Here is a 17,817-nt window from a genome sequence, read left to right as displayed (position 1 = left end):
ACTACTATTACGGACATACGTTGGCTGTCAAGAGGGAAAACACTACAAAGACTTTTTGAACTGTGGGATGAAGGAAGATCCTTTCTAACCGAGCACTCACACCCTCTTATATCAGTGTCTGAGGACACAGAATGGCCAGAGCACCTTGCTTATCTCACTGATGTGTTTGGAAAACTTAACGAGCTGAATCAGTCCTAACAAGGTAATGACACAAATGTCCTCAACATGTATGACCAAGTGTGTGCTTTCATGAACCAAATCAAATTATGGGGGAGGAAATGTGAGGATGGAGATTGAAGTTGTTTCCCTCAGCTTGACGCCTGGTTTAGTAATGGTGATATTGACAAAACTCAAGCTGTGCAAATAGTGGCCACACATTTGGTCAAATTGGCAAGTGAATTCAAGTCATACTTCCAGGACATTCAAAACGAGTCTGTTCAACTTGATGGGTGAGTAATCCATTCATGCTTGGCATTTCTAACACCAACATTCCTGCCAAACTGCATGAAAAACTTTTGGATCTATCATCAGACCGCGGCCTCACAGTTTTGGTGCTCTGTCCACAAGGAATGTACTGATTTGAGGAAATACGCTCTGAATGAGCTGCTGCCATTTGGATCTACACACTTATGTGAAGTGTCATTTTCCGCAATGAACCAAATCAAGACAAAACAAAGGAAGAGACCCAGCTTGGAGAAAAGCTTGATCGCTGCTGACGCTCAGGATTACCATGCTCATGAATGAAAGACTGGGTCAAGTTTCACATCAATTGGTAAGGGCTTAATATGTAACTAAAATGTTTCAAAATGACATAAAGACAATATATATATATATATATATATATATATATATATATATATATATATATATATATATATATAGAGAGAGCTCTGGAAAAAATTAAGAGACCACTGCAAAATTATCAGTTTCTCTGGTTTTACTATTTCTAGGTATGTGTTTGGGTAAAATGAACATTTTTGTTTTATTCTATAAACTACTGACAACATTTCTCCCAAATTCCAAATAAAAATATTGTCATTTAGAGCATTTATTTGCAGAAAATGACAACTGGTCAAAATAACAAAAAAGATGCAGTGTTGTCAGACCTCGAATAATGCAAAGAAAATAAGTTCAGATTCATTTTTAAACAACACAATACTAATGTTTTAATCAATATTTGGTGGAATAACCCTGATTTTCAAGCACAGCTTTCATGCGTCTTGGCATGCTCTCCACCAGTCTTTCACATTGATGTTGGGTGACTTTATGCCACTCCTGGCGCAAAAATTCAAGCAGCTCGGCTTTGTTTGATGGCTTGTGACCATCCATCTTCCTCTTGATCACATTCCAGAGGTTTTCAATGGGGTTCAGGTCTGGAGATTGGGCTGGCCATGACAGGGTCTTGATCTGGTGGTCCTCCATCCACACCTTGATTGGCCTGGCTGTGTGGCATGGAGCATTGTCCTGCTGGAAAAACCAATCCTCAGAGTTGGGGAACATTGTCAGAGCAGAAGGAAGCAAGTTTTCTTCCAGGACAACCTCGTACTTGGCTTGATTCATGCGCCCTTCACAAAGACAAATCTGCCCGATTCCAGTCTTGCTGAAGCACCCCCAGATGAGTCCAATTTTCAGCTTTGCCCAACACCTGGTCGTCTAATGGTTAGACGGAGACCTGGAGAGGCCTACAAGCCACAGTGTCTCGCACCCACTGTGAAATGTGGTGGAGGATCGGTGATGATCTGGGAGTGCTTCAGCAAGGCTGGAATCGGGCAGCTTTGGCATGAATCAAGCCAAGTACAAGGTTGTCCTGGAAGAAAACTTGCTTCCTTCTGCTCTGACAATGTTCCCCAACTCTGACGATTGGTTTTGCCAGCAGGACAATGTTCCATGCCACACAGCCAGGTCAATCAAGGTGTGGATGGAGGACCACCAGATCAAGACCCTGTCATGGCCAGCCCAATCTCCAGACCTGAACCCCATTGAAAACCTCTGGAATGTGATCAAGAGGAAGATGGATGGTCACAAGCCATCAAACAAAGCCGAGCTGCTTGAATTTTTGTGCCAGGAGTGGCATAAAGTCACCCAACATCAATGTGAAAGACTGGTGGAGAGCATGCCAAGACGCATGAAAGCTGTGCTTGAAAATCAGGGTTATTCCACCAAATATTGATTAAAACATTAGTATTGTGTTGTTTAAAAATGAATCTGAACTTATTTTCTTTGCATTATTCGAGGTCTGACAACACTGCATCTTTTTTGTTATTTTGACCAGTTGTCATTTTCTGCAAATAAATGCTCTAAATGACAATATTTTTATTTGGAATTTGGGAGAAATGTTGTCAGTAGTTTATAGAATAAAACAAAAATGTTCATTTTACCCAAACACATACCTAGAAATAGTAAAACCAGAGAAACTTATAATTTTGCAGTGGTCTGTATGAGAGCTGTATATATAATCTGCCTGTCCTAAATGTCATTAGCTAAAAAGTAATGTGTATTTCCAATTTTTACTGGCACCCCAGGTACGCACTTGAGGGGGTACTTCAGGCAGAGCAAAATGTAATTGGGGGTACAGGAACCAAAAAAGGTTGAGAACCACAGCTGTAGGTGGATCAAATAATCAGTGGGTCAAGCCACAGCAAGATTTCATTGGAGAATTTTCCACTGAACTAAACCAACCTGGATTGCTGCAGCTCAGTGGTTACCGTGGGTTCATGTACAGTAATCCAGGGGGATTCCCTGGTGCAACAAAATGTTTTAAAGAGATGCAAATTAGAGCATTATATTTTATGTCCATGGGTAATAACAAAATAAAACAGTCAGTACTGTAAATGCTAAATGTATACTCCATTTGAAATGTATCCTCTTTTGATTTTGTGGGAGGAGATGCACATTTGATGAACATTTTGGCTACTTTAATGTACCATGGGTCAAAAAAATTATTTATTATTATACAAATGCTGTCATCAACCAAATTAAACATTGATAACTTGACTCCTAGGCCACCAGCTTCTTAGCTGGTGAAATGGAAGAAATGAGTAGAAACCAAGTGTACCAAACAATGAATTCTAAGAATTTAAAAAATGGATGTTTTTACTGTCGCTTAAGATATCCAGCTGACTCATTGCATTGACTTTAACATGTTTTAATCGTATCTATAACATGATAATATCTGTTAATCATCTGGAACTCAAATGTTAACCATATTTTTAAATTGTAAAACATCTGCCTCTGTACAGTTTTAGTTTTATGAACTGTCTATAATAACCAGTTATTCCTTTATATATTTTCTCCTTTTAAAAAATTAACAATTATGGAACACTGCACAGCACACACCCTTTTATAGATACATTGGATAGATGTTTTTGTAGTTGCACTTCATATTCCATAAAAGTTGCACTGTACGCTCAGGTATTACTGTAGTATTCTAGATCATATACTATGTTTTTGATAGGGTAGTACAAAGGAGGTTTGCATTATTCAAAAGGTTTGTATTATGGTAACCCAAGGCTGAAACACCAAAATAGCCAATAGCCCTGCATTCCAAGGTTTACAACACTGATGGATTAGCTTTTAGTCATTTAATGGGGGAGTATGTGCAGTATTAAACAGGCAAATAACCAAGCCCTTGTCAGCTATGGACTCACTGTGACCTCAGGCCAATCAATCGAACCCGTGCTTCAGTTCTTCCATGTAATATTGAGCAGATCCCACTGCAATATAATATTTGGGTCATCCTGGGTAAATAATAAGCAATCGAGATACAAACAAAGGAGCTGAACTTATCAAGATTAAGAACGGTTAAAGAAGGAATGTCGAGAGCAGCCAGTATGCATGTTTCTGTGCAGGTATAAAACTGGCTCCTTCACTTTCCTCACTGCAAAACCCTAAACCCTCTCACATCTGGGAATCATCAACCATAAACTTGAGCCCGGACATTAGTTAATATCCACCCCCACCAATATGCACTTACCGGCTAAAATCAGCAACAAACATTGTGCTACTCAAAATGGACTGACGATAGAATTACACAGCATCACAGACATTATCAGTGCAAAATGGCCAGTCTCACAGTGAGAACTGCTGATTTGGTCATTTTTTGCAGCTGTTGGAAGATTCATGGAAAGTAAGTGGCTTCATGTTACTTTTCTACTGACCAAAAGTTAAACAGATTCATTGGCAAGATTAATAAGTTAATCCTTATGTTTCAAACTTGGTTTGCAGTGACGGCAAATGTTATACCTAAAACAGTAGGATACTGCGTGTGAGTCAGTAAACATCTGAACTTTCAATTGCATTTGTTCCTTCCACAATTATCACGATTGGTGCAATGAACTGGAACAACACAAAATTTCCTGTTAGGGTGTACAACAACAACAGCCACCCCATCTGTTTTCATCATCTTTTCAAAGCATCATGCTTATCCAGCACTTCTTTGCTCAGAATGTATATGAACATTTATTTTCTTAGCTGTGTTGTTTACCCTATGCAGCAATGACTAAAAGTGTAACTATCACAAACAGAGGAAAAGAGTGAAATGGAAAGAAAATAGTTTTGCTCTGGTTGTTTCTTTAACATAAAAAATCAACAGCTATTTTGAAAAAAATATTTACTGGCAAATTAAGAAATGATTTTCAGTAACAATCCAAAGCCCAACATAAATATTAAAGCTTGTTAAAATTATTTGCGTATAGCAGAAGTTAGTACAAAAGAGAAATTACTGTAATCACAGGACAGCTTGAGATGCAACTTGATGTGGTTTTGGGAAAATGCTACTTACGACAATAACAGGGGTTGATATTAACGCCGACCATGCAGCAAACTGCTGAGGTTGCCCTTCTCAATTGCAGCAATGCCCATTTAAATGCAAGCCTATTCACGGCAATTATGGCCACAGTGCCATTTCCGCTACAGCAAAATCTAATGCCCTGAAGTAGCTTTATATATGAATCCTAAGCAAAATTACTCTACAAAAGTATTGGACTGAAGCCCATTTTTTTGATAATTTAGAGCCCTGCAATAAGACCATTAAGATCAGTAACAGTAGTTTGAGCAAGCTGACACATTGTCAGGACGGGCCATTTTAGAGTCGGTTTTCCATATAACCACGCCTCTCGTTGAACTGCACATGCGTTTGTACTTTTTTTAATCTGTTCTAGGTCCTCCCTTAAACGGGTGCCTCCAGTCCTGCACAACGTCATACTGTACATACATTTCTCTCAGGATATAACAAGATAATTAGTAAGTCATGTCACCTAGAGCAAGGGCATGACGAAACAAAACAGAAGTCTTGCTGACCTGAACTGACTGGGTCGTACAATATATTGAACTTAGTTACATTACCAAAGTAAAACATTTCAAAAGAAGAGCACAATAATGAGTAGGAAATTTGCCTCAGACAAAACTGGTTTACAAAAAAAAAAAAAAAAAAAAAAACAATGTGCTACTGTAAATGTACAGTACATAATGTACATACATCACTCCACTGAACAGAATTGTTAGAATAGGCTACAGTATCTATGTTTAAGAGAATGCTATGCTATTTTTCTTTCCTATGGTTAACAGTACATTTTTATATTTATTTTACTATGCAATATGTGCCAAATGTATTTTTAATTTTAACTTTCATTCTACCATTTTGGCATAGCCCCACCTCAATTAAAATACAAAGACGCTGACCTCAGGCAACAGACAAATTAGTCATAGGCTACATTTTCCAAAAAAGCAGGTAAATTGAAAATGTTACTGTATTACAATGGAATGCTAACAGAGTATCGGTTACAGTAAGTTTTTCCATTGTAAACATAGCCATTGATTGTTATAAACGTATGCTAGTTAAAACTTCATGAAAAGAGTGAATGCATACTTGTTAAGGGAACTGTCTGAACTAAATGAAAGAACAATACAAAATATGCAATATTCATCATTACTGTAATGTACCCACCAATTCAGCAGAATCAGTACAGAATAGGCTTGTCTCTTAACCCTATCCCTGTATGACTGGAACCCTTTAATGTGTTTTGAAAGCTGTGGTTTTAAAAAGGTAACGGTGTGTCAGTCATGAGTACAGCCAGCCCTTAAGTACCTTTCCATCTGAACTGCAAATGAACAACTACTGTTGATGGACAAAAAACAGATCAAAGGATATAAGAAGTCATAATGCCAGCCCTGAAGGACAATAAAATACTAAAATAATGAATTACACCAAGCATCTAATACTGCCAAGAATTGTACATTCATGGATGAGATTACACCTCAATAGTTTGCTTGTCAAGTAAAATGTACTTGAACATTCAAACACTGTGCAATCAATACCAGACTTGTACCCCTTTCACACAGACGAGTTATGACGGCTCAGAACCAGCAGTGATGTGGCATTCTGGTCTGTGTGAATTGCCGATACCGTCACAGAAGTGTCATATTTTATGCCATCTCTGAACCACATGGCGAGATATTATACCAGCACAGAACGTCTCTGAACGGCATGTGTGTGTGTGAAAGGGGCTTTGTAATAAAAAAAAAAGTGTGTTCTAGAAAGTTCTAGAAATGCATTCGAGTTCATCTGTGCCCTTGCCCTATAATAACCCGTATCTTATATAACTTGTTTTTGTCACGCTTATATAACTTGTTTTTGTCAGAATGTTCTAGGGAAAGGGAAGGTTTATTCAGAGGGCCGAGTCTCGAGGGAGTGATCTGGCCAATTACTCTCTCGCACGCAGAAACCTAACTTGGTAAGTTATAAAGGACGGGGTTCTCCCCTGCTCTGATGAGAGTCAGCCGTGAGGATTAGCGCGCAGTCCTACTCGGTATTTTCTTGGAGACAGCTGCTTTCTCTTACCGGGGTCGAAGGGCTCTCCCGATCATCTTGGAAGGGTAAGAATTAGTTTAGTTGCGTCTCATGGATTGTATTGATCTGTGATTAATATAATCTTTGTATGTAACCTTGTTGGGTTGTGTCCCGTTAGGGATATCGTTATTCGCAGTATAGCATCTGTGTATGTAACTGTGTGTGTGTGTGTGTGTGTGTGTGAAATAATAAAGGACCTTTTGAAATTACTCTGTGAAGTAATTGTCTTATTTACTTCCACATCAACTTCCTTTTAAATTTAAAGTAATTAAATTTCACACAACAGGCTTAATAGAAAAAAACCCATGATCAATACAAAACAAAACTGTTTACACCATGGTGTGTTTTGCTTTCGCAAAAAAAAAAAAAAACACATTACAAAACTAATATGAAACTGGACATCACCTTTCGAACTTGCACAGAGTTAAAAGCTCAGATAAATTAGGAACAGGGTACATTACAACACATATCTGATGAATCGTTTAAAATCTGTCTGCAATTCAAGGCTAGTGTCTAAAATATACCATAACTATTCTGGAGTGGCAAGTATTACTGATGCATATAAAACACTGAAGAAAATGTTGTTCTGGCAGGATGCATCTCCCTGGAAAAAAATCAGCCAGTGCTTGTGAAGATCTCAACTGACATCCAACAAAGAAGCAGGCAGCACTTTAGTGCTGGCCTCACAATTTTTTATAAAGAGAATGCTAAACGTTATCTTTACAAAAGCTTTGTATTGCTTAGTATCTGCACCCAGTAAACCAGCTCTCCCAGATGTTTGCGTAATGCATACTGTACAGCATATCAGATTATTTTAACAGTGCCTGCGCTACGACCATGTTGGTACACCTCAAACATTTCTGCATGAGCTTAGATCACTGTAACGATCACCATGTGAGTATAAAAGTTTTCCACAAAGGTCATTTGAGAGAGAGTTTTGGCTACTTCCTAGCAACCAAAGCAAACACTAACAGTAAGCAGACAATAAGAATCAGTGCTAGCTTTTTGTACATAAAATGCAAATCAGCATCCATTTTAATTAAGAATTTATAAGAAATGAGACACAAGACTAGAGTGCTAAGAGGAATGCGATTATCCTTTGAATAGTAAAAAGTAAACTACTGTACTGAATGATCTTTGATACAATGGAAGTACACAAGCAAACCCATACTGGCTTTCAGGTTTAATGGTCCCCAAGTCAAAGTACTGAATCAACCAAATTAAAACCCTTCAACTTGGAGCCTGAACCCTGTTCAAAATGACTGAAACATTTAAATCACATCCCAAAATGTGTTTCAGTTGCAAACTGATCAAAGAAAACACTTTTCCAACACAAACAGTGGTAGTAGACAGTTTGTGTCTGAAACATGGTTCACTCGACTGGGCTCGACTTGCATATTAGGGAAGTTTCTAAAGTATCCTTCATTCACTTGAGAAATATAGCCAAACTGAGACCTATTATCTCCTTATCTGATGCTGGAGACACATGCCTTTGTTTCTTCAAGAATTGATTACTGTAATGCACTCCTCTCTGGCATCCCAAAACATGCAGTGTCCTGCCTACAGCTTGTACAGAATACCGCTGCTAGAATTTGGACTAAAACCAAAAAAAATGAGCATATCACCCCTGTTTAGCCTCCTTACACTGGCTCCCTGTACAATATTGATTTTAAAATGTTATTATTGACCTATAAAGCCTTGAATGGAGCAGCACCTAGCTATCTGCAGGAGCTGCTGACCGCGTATCTCCCAAATCACACTCTTGGATCACAGGAAGCGGGGCTGTTTATTGTTCCCAGGGTCAATATGGGAGGGAGGGCCTTTTCTTTTAGAGCCCCTAAACTATGGAATGCTCTGCCTCCATGTGTTAGGGAAGCTGGGTCTGTGGGTATTTTTAAGTCTAAACTTAAAACACATTTTTATAAAATGGCATTTTTATCTTAGTGGTTTTAATGCAAAATAATTGCTACCTTTCAATGATCATTGTTACTATTATTATTATTACTATTATTATTATTATTTGTATCTTGTATTTTATTGTATTTGTATGTATTTATGTACAGTGCCTTGAGATACTTCGGTATGAAAGGCGCTATATAAATGAAATCAATAAATTAAATAAAATATTTAGTATACTGAATGCGGAAGTCCTCCCGCTCCTCCACACTTTTAAAGAAATTTGAATAATATTCAGGTGCTGTAACAATTCCTGTAAAATTAACTAACATGTAATGACATGACCAAAGGAATCACACAAAGTCAGCACCTTTTATTTCAGGTGGAAAATAACATTTAATGTGACATCTGGCAATGTTACCAGCACTGCTCTAATAGTAATGAAGCAAAAGTATGGAAGATGCTAATCAAGGTTTTGCGCCCATTCTAGAATTTCAGGATTTAATTCTTGCAGGCCCAAAAGGTCTGGTTTCAATGTTGGCTAACAAACTAAAAAACAAGTTAGCTACCATACAGTAGATTGCAATGTTACACTTTCAGTACACACTCCAGTAATTCAGCTGTATGATTTTTCCAGAATACATATGGATTTAAATTGATAAAAAAAAATACCCATACATTAATATTGATATGCAAGTGATAGTGCAGCAGAATTGCATCATGGGAGCCATGACCAAACTGCCTTATAACCAGTTCCACTTTATGGAGGGAGACTTTGTTATGAGCAAGCACTGTAGTGTACCGCTGTTAAAATCCCTTTTCTAGAAAAAAGTTGTGGATGCCACATTTCCTTTACAGTCAGGTCACAGGGCACATATGGGGGCTGAGTGTTAGAAGTCAGACAGGACAAACATAACTCTCACTACTTGGAGGACCTAGGGGAGCTTCCTCGCTCAGTCTGGGAAACACATACCCATGACAGCGCAGAGGTTCCATGTGGTTGGAACTTAAAAACACATAGGACTGAAAGAGTCCCTACTGCTCGGAAGACCACGTTCTAGTGGCATGGGTAGAGTTAGACAGGTCCGGCACCAGGCGGCATCCTTGAGGCTGTCATGCCAGGCGTCTGGTGCCGGGTCATGAGCCCCGAAGGGACCTGTGAATAAGAAGACAGTTAGAGGCCAGAGTGCGGGAGTTAATCATGGCTAGTAGAGACAGGATTTGGATAGAGCCTATGTAGAGGCAAAGCGCATGAGTTGCGAAAGTACAGGTGTGACCGGTGGCTTCTCGTGAGAACCTCTGCCATACTGGCATATGGGTGGCGCAGAAAGAACCTGAGGCAGAGGGACTGAGCTTCACTGTCCCCCAAAAATAGGACCCCCGGTTTCTGCAAACCTCACCATGAAGAAAGACTGCTTGCTGCACATAGTTAAAATGACAACATAAAATGTTAGTAACACCACTATGGACTGGAGGCCATCTGCACTGTGGAGAGGAAAAAGAAAAAAAAAACATTCTTCAAGCTTTAAAATGGGGAAAAACCTCTGGTGGACCTGGCAGAGTGGGCACCCCCACTCTGGCATGCTAACAATTAATTGCTGGGCTACTGCAATGTCTGAGGGAAACGTTCTGATGTACGTCTCTACAGCTGCTGAAGACCAGCGCCCCATGTTCTTGATAAGGTGCTGGTGTATAGAATTGAGGGGGCAAGCCTGCCCTTGAGGGGAGTACAGATAGACAATTGTCCTGGATACATCTGTTAATAGATGTTCTGATGGGAGAGCATAGTTCCTTGTGGCTAGATATTTAGAAGGGCTAAAAAACAGGCATAATGGAGTGTTAGTTTTCGAAAGTTGAAAAAGCTGCCCTTGCAGAATTTGATCAACCCTGGATGTTCTGAGATATAGAAGGAAGTGGCTGTCAGGGACCAGTGATAAGTCAGAGTGACATATGCCGAAAGATGGAAAACTGTTCACTGATGGAACTGTGAACTCAGCGCATTGCATGAAGCCAAAAAATGCTGTGAAGCATAGTGTTTCCATCATGAGGTCGTCACCTGGGTTGAAGCAACCACTTCGCAAATTTATTGATCAGTTTGGAGAGAATGTCAAACGTTATCAGCTGAATAGTTGGAGAGGATGCAGGGAGGCTCTTTACCATCGACCTGAGCATTAGGCGTACTGCTGGAATTGAAAGTAAGTAAGGCGATGAAATAGACTTGAGGCAATACTGGTACTGGATGCCGGGGATGTATGACCAGATTGACGATGGAGCCAGTTTGATAATGTCTCTGAGATAGACTATAAATGGAGAAGGCTACCCATGCTGTTGAAAAGGTAGCTCTGGTGGATGGAGTCAGAGCTGCAGCCATGCATTGGTGCACCAACTGAAGCAGGTTGGATAAAGTTGAATTCATCGGAATGTCAGACAGCTGAAAGGGGGGACCTGGAGTGGTGAGGAATCTGCTGCAGGAACCAGGCTGCATAATTTCCGAATCTGGAAACAGGACAAATCATCGGCAGCGTTATTGAATATGCCCGGTATGTGACGAGCTTTAATAATAAAGTTATTTGCTACTGATATCCAAACTAGGCATCTGAGTAGTTGCATGATTATAGGGCAAGAGGAGTGCTCTTTATTGATTATGTGCACCGTGGATGTATTGTCACTGAAAAACAATATTGATTTCCGGGGCCATAAACGACCCCATAAAGAGACGACCACGACTATGGGGTATAGTTTCAGCAAGGATGATAACTTTTGAGGAGGTGGGAGTGATTGAATCTCCTGTGGCCATGAGTTGAAGAACCATTGGGACCCAAAGAGACTGCCAAATCCTGTGTGTGAAGTGTCTGTAGCCAGGCTGAGGTCAGGAGCTGCTACGAGGTCATAGTAAAATAGTGATAGACCATTCCAGTTTCCGAGCACTGTAATCCACATCTCTATGTCCTTCCTGGCTGCTGCGGGAATATGGATGGAGGTGTTGAGATTTTGCATGGTAGTAGAGAGGGATAGGAGACGTGATATGAACGTCCTCCCTTGGGGAATGATGCGTATCACATAATTGAAGTGTCCGAGGAGAGAGAGGCATACTCTCATTTTGGCTGTTTTTGCTTTTTGGAAGGTTTTGATAAGCTGGTGCAGAAGCTCCAATTTGTCAGGCGGGAGGCGAGCCTTGAACTTGGTTGTGTCGAGGGCAATTCCAAGGAATACGAGGCAGTTGGTGGGTCCAATGGTTTTTTCTCTGAAAGTGGAATGCCCAGGGTGGAAAACAGCATTTTTAGTTGTGAGATAACTTGAGCTGGATGTTGCGATACTGGTGATATGAAGAGGAAATCATCCAGGAGATGCAAGAGAAATGGTATGTGGTATTCGTTTAACAGGATCCAGCAGTGTGCTTCTGATAGTGGATCAAATATTTTTGAGCTGCTGCGGCAGCCGAAGGTTAATTGCATTGAAAAGCGCCTTGCCAGGAAATTCCGAATAGGTGTCTTAGAGAGGGATGGCTGGGCATCCCTTTAAATGTGTCTGATGTCTGAACTGTTCATTGGGGATTAGTGCATTAATGCTGCAGGTGGACTGACCGCAAGGAGCTGAAAGATCAATTGTGAGGCGCTTCTTCCCTGATATTTTTTGTGTAGCTATACCAATTGGGTTGATTCTGTATTCCCAGAATGGTGGGAAGGGGAAGGGGCCAGCCATAAACCCCTTTTTGATTTAGTTTTGAATGACGGTGGAGATGGCTCGTGGTTTCGAAGTGGCGGATCTGAGGTTTTTGCAAATGAAGGAGGAAACTGGGAAACTGGTGATACCTGTGTGGAAGCCATGTTGTAACCCATTTATTAGGTGCCATGTGAACTGCTGGTCAGGGTGCGAGTGGAGAGCTTCAGTTAGAGCGTCTGTGTTGATGGGTGTGGAAACTGTCAGTGCAGATTGTCATTTTTCACTTTCCAGGGGGCAGATTATCCTGGAGTGTGCATTGCAGCAGAAATCGCACATATGCACAAATCTGCAGTTGAAGTTAAAACAGGATGACCTGCTAAAGTCATTACAAATCTGTCTTTCTCCAGTAAACTTAACAGCTCGTCCGTATTTGTCCCTGTTGTATGAGGCGGTGGGGGGTGCAGATGTGTGGATTGGATTTGTGGCTAACAGTCTGTTACTGAAGTGAGGGGGGGTCCTAGGAGGTTGGGTAGTGCTGGTGCCGGTTGCAATGGCTTTTTTCAGGCAGAGGTTAGTGGAGCGTGCTGTAGATGCGCAGACCCTCATGAGTGAGCCTGCAATCTGCCAAAGATCGGTTGAATAAATCGTGATCAGGTGTACCCTAGTTGATGATGATCTTGTCCGATGCAAGGAAGGCTACTGCCTTGGATGAAAAACTTTTATGATACTCGTAAAACATTGTCCCTCCGTATCTCACTGATAGCTCTATTACGTATGTCAAATATGAATCCAGCTCCTCGCGCAATGAGGAAATGCAGTGCACAAAATGCCCTGGTATATGGAAAATGATAAAACAAATTCACCCAAAGTGAGATCTTTTAGAAGGCAGGGGTCACTGGATTTTAAGGTCACAGATGTCTAGACAGTTTACTAACCAATAGTCAACGAATTCAGAGGTTGCAATGAGAATTGACACAAGATTAACATCCTTACCCTCGATGATTTGGTGGTGGAGTGGAGGCGATATGGTGTGGTGCCTGGTAGCAAAGGTTGGCTGAAATACTGCAGCAGTGGCAGATAAGTTGAACACTGGTGTAATTTCTAGTACATTGGTAGATGAGGAAAGAGTGCTGCTTGAGGGTAGGAGGGAGCTGAACCAGGCATCCATGGCATCAAGACTAGTACTTATGGTTGAGATGTTATCTGCAAATGGTTGCATAAATGGTTTAATGTCCTTGTATATTTGTTGATGAGATACGCAAGTTCTGCTGCGTTGGCTGGAGCTGGAATCTGCATCTTGAGGTTTGAAAATGAGTCAGATTGGTTGATTTGTACTTGAGTTCGTGTTGTATTAGCCTCCATTGCTGGACCTGGGGCAGGGGGAGGTGAAGCATAGCTGGCCTGCTGGTCTCTTGTAGCTGCACAGCGCCGCTTGGATGGAGGGAGGTAGATGGGCTCTGCCTCGATGCTTTTCCAAAGGAATAGACCCTCACGTCCTGAGTTTGGGGGGGATTTGGATCCCGGAGTCAAAGAGGGCTTTCAAGATCCTGGCAACCGGCCAATCTTTATAGATGACTTGGTTTGGTGCTGGGGCTGGTCTTTGCCTGGAACCCCATTGTTTTGGACCAGACAGTGCCAGACTGGGATTTGGTATTGCAAAGATTGTATTGAACCAGATGTGGCATTAAGTTGCTGGTTGGAGATGGCTGCTCGGGCTGGTTATCCTGGGACTCTGCCGAGGATTGATCAAACAGTTTGTCCATATCAATGTTTTGGAATTTCGAGATGTTATTTGAAAGGAGATGTTTTATTTATTTTTTTAATAACTTGCCAGTCAAGGCGAATTTGAATTGCTGAATGCTAAAGACAAAGGCCAAAAAGACTAACGCAAGCCGAAACATTGGGTGATGTAATCTATCTTTTATAGGAGACTATAGATTGACAGGTGAATTGGCCAAAGACAGTTCCTGCTCTACCCACCCCACCCCCGCATTAAAGCAGAATTGAGGTAAGGATACGAATCAGAGGAAGAGGCCCTCTCCTGTGCCCCCCTGATTATGCCTTAAGGCTAACATATAAATGAACTGACATTCTTTACATAAACCTCAATACCCCTAAAATCTTCTCAATTATCTGGAAAAATTATGCAGTCCTTCAACTATTATGCATGCAGTGAAATGAATGACACCTTTGTAAGAAAATGGAACCGACTATCGGTACAGAGCCCTGTGTAAGAAATTACAAACAGTTTACAACATGGCATGAAAACAGTAAACAGATTTGACTTGAACAATGGCATTTCAGTACAAACACTTCTTTTTTTCACCCAAAACAATATTATCTCTACGTTCAGAAAGCAAGTACCTCAACCATGGCTCTGTAAAGAATGCAAGCATTTCCTGTGGAAACTGTATGTTTGCCAACATTGTGCTCTTTACTGCAAAACATGGCATTTTAACAAAGTCACTTTTTCAAACACCACCTGCAGGTGAGATCACTGCTGTTTAATAGTTAAATATAAATCTTCACTTTACAGAATATTATACAGCATTGTAAAATTAAAGAATGCTTTCTGGCAACTGCCTCCTATGGTTCATGAAGCCTATTTTTTGGAAAGATGATATACTGTACCACTTTGCCTCAGTAAGGTTCTTTGGGCCAGATTTACTACAGTCCATGCCAGCCATAGTACAAAATACAACTTTTATGGTTATAAAACCAAAAAGAAGCAACATCTGAGCTATTAAATTAACCTGATTTATGTTTTACTAGTTTTGTAACATTTCCCACCCCCCTTTTTTACCGTATAAATCTTGCAACTTAAATAAGGTAGTATAATTTACTCAATGAGGAAATATGGCCAATTGGTTCTCATACTGAAGCACAGAATATATGTACCTCTTTACAAATGAAGCCAAGCTGCTTGTTCAACCCAACCTACGGTATCTGCATGAATATACTGCAGTATCTTAAAACAGCTAATTCTGAAAGCTATTTTTGGCAGAATTGCCACCAGATGTTTCAGTTTATAGACGAAGTGTCACAAATGGCCACAAGATAAAAAGAAGAAAAAAAACCTAATCATACTATAGGGCTTTTTTTTTGTCATGATACACAATGGTCTTTTTCACATCATCTCTCGTGTGTGTCTCATGACAGGATTAGTCTGACAAACAAAGGAAAAGGCTGCATGTTCAAACTCCACAGCTTAGCTACAATAATTGGATGATGCCACCCAATTCACTGGAATGATTCCACAGAAGTCAACTGTGATAAATATACCACAGAACACATTACTGCACACATACTGTGCTGTAGCTGCTATTATTTGTGTATACATTAGTTGGTAAATTCTTTAACAAGATTACATTAGACATTATTTGCAAATAATCTTGGGATAGAAAATAATGGGTCGTATTGCACAGGAGAAAACAATTGTTACTGATTAATTTCGTACATCCTTACACTCTGAGTCACCCCCAGGTTCTGCACACTACCAGCATATCAGCAAAGCCAACCCTCAGTTCACCTAAACTATTCTCATTTATCTGGACCCAAGTAAAAATCATTATCTATTTACAATTCATAACTACATAAAAATACAATTAGAAACTCTGTTTGTATGTTTTTCTGCTCTCATAAAGAGCTGAAAAATAGTGTTTGTTATTTGCTATTGTGAAGTGGATTCCTACAGCCACATCTGTGTTGTGCAATTGGGTACAGCAAGAACACACCTCCTCTGATTTGACTGACCAGTATAGGTAAAACCCTGTAGTTAAATAATAATAAATAAAAGATACAAAAGTCAGACCCCCTTGTCTGCCTACTGGGAATCCATCTGTTAACCCTTTGTACACAAAGGCCTACTGATTTTTCCATTCGCCCATGGCATGTGTCAAACTGTCTGCCTCTTGTTAAAAAAAAAAAAAAAAAAGAAAAAAAGAAAAACGTAGGTCTCATAATACAGTACAGTAGCTATTGCATTAGGCTACCACTGACAGACAGTCTAACTTAAGTGGAGTTACAACTTTTTTTTCTCTCATTCCATCTACAATACAACAGCGTGTACTGAAGGCTATGTTTAAACCCCAAAGATAATAAAAACATTCTGTATTTAAAGAATTGACATTTCCATGTTCAACATGATACCGTAAATCAAGAGACTATAAACAATGTTGACATGAACTGCTTTTCATCAAAAGCCCGCGTAACAGTTGCGAAATAGAAAAAAAAATACATAAAATAATTAAACACAGTACATTAAAAAAACAAAAACAAAAAAACACAGTAAAGATGATAACATAAAAACTAGAATGCCACCCACAAGCCCAATTTGCTTTTAGTTTTTCGCATATTTAACATGCTGTAGCTCTACAATCAAAATTAAAATAAAAACACAACTATCCTCTTTTTTATTTTCAATCTAAAAAATACTCCCACAGTAAACAGACTGACCGGATACTTCTCATGAAATTGTCATCATCCTCATGGAAACGAGGCATCCAAGCATAATAAGGGAAACAGGGCGGCGTTTCTTGCTACAAAGCTGAACCACATTTAAACTTACAACAATAGAACAGAAATATATCTATGTAATTAACACTATTTATTTATTGGTAATCAAACAAAACGTAATGTGAGTTCACCGCTCTACATACCAGATTCATTGTTTTGAAATGATTTGTAAACAATGCAAAAAATAAACAAAAAACAAAACAAAAAACGACTTACCAAACTATATATTAAATATCTTTGAAAACAAAACTTTTTTTTTCAATGTTACCCTTACCTTTATAAATAGGTTTCAATGGAAGTGGACACAACCGGTTGAAATATTTGCCCCGACTTGCCTCTGTTCTGCACTGGTATAACGGAGCTGGATTTGGAACTAGGAGCTCAGTTTTCAACTCCTCTCGGTTTTCCTTTTCATACCGGAAGCGGAGAGCTCAGAGACCCTTTTCTCTTACATGCGAGGAAGTGCGGTTTCCTACCTCAAATGCACATTATTTCCTTTCTGCTGGTATTCCCCTTTCCACGTTGGAGTAGTTGAGACTTAATATAACGTGTACTGCAGTTTACACCATTTTCTTATGAATGAAAACGGTAATGTGGGTTTTTCCAGACATCGGTACATTTAACATTCATGTACTTTGTTGCAGTGGCGATTTGCACTCGAACAGAAATACATTTACCCATTATCAATGTATGATTTGCATACATTTTAATGAAAAACACTGAAAAATTCGGGTTGCTTTTTTGTATTAAGGTTTTATGTAGATAGGCTACAAAATATATGCATATTTGTCCTGACACAAGTTTGAAAGAAGTGTGTTTTTCTGCCTAATTCACTTCCTGACTTACAGGTAATCGGATGCCACACAGTTTCCAATAGTAGGCAGCATGGAATTTGA

General features: G+C 39.7%; 1 protein-coding gene across 3 annotated transcripts in view; it reads right to left on the bottom strand.

Annotated features, from left to right (window-relative positions):
• LOC121315417 (synphilin-1-like) overlaps positions 1-17,306 on the bottom strand; it is a 51,380-nt gene extending 34,074 nt beyond the window's left edge. For 2 of the 3 annotated variants that reach the window (XM_041249479.1, XM_041249499.1), the window contains exon 1: positions 17,196-17,306. The gene's annotated coding sequence lies outside the window, so the exon portion shown is untranslated. The remainder of the gene's footprint in view (positions 1-17,195) is intronic. The other variant, XM_041249511.1, reaches the window with a different exon arrangement.
• Positions 17,307-17,817: the final 511 nt, after the last annotated feature.

This window comes from Polyodon spathula, chromosome 1, assembly GCF_017654505.1.
Source record: "Polyodon spathula isolate WHYD16114869_AA chromosome 1, ASM1765450v1, whole genome shotgun sequence".
Classification (NCBI taxonomy): domain Eukaryota; kingdom Metazoa; phylum Chordata; class Actinopteri; order Acipenseriformes; family Polyodontidae; genus Polyodon; species Polyodon spathula.
This window is presented reverse-complemented; position numbering and strand designations above follow the sequence as displayed.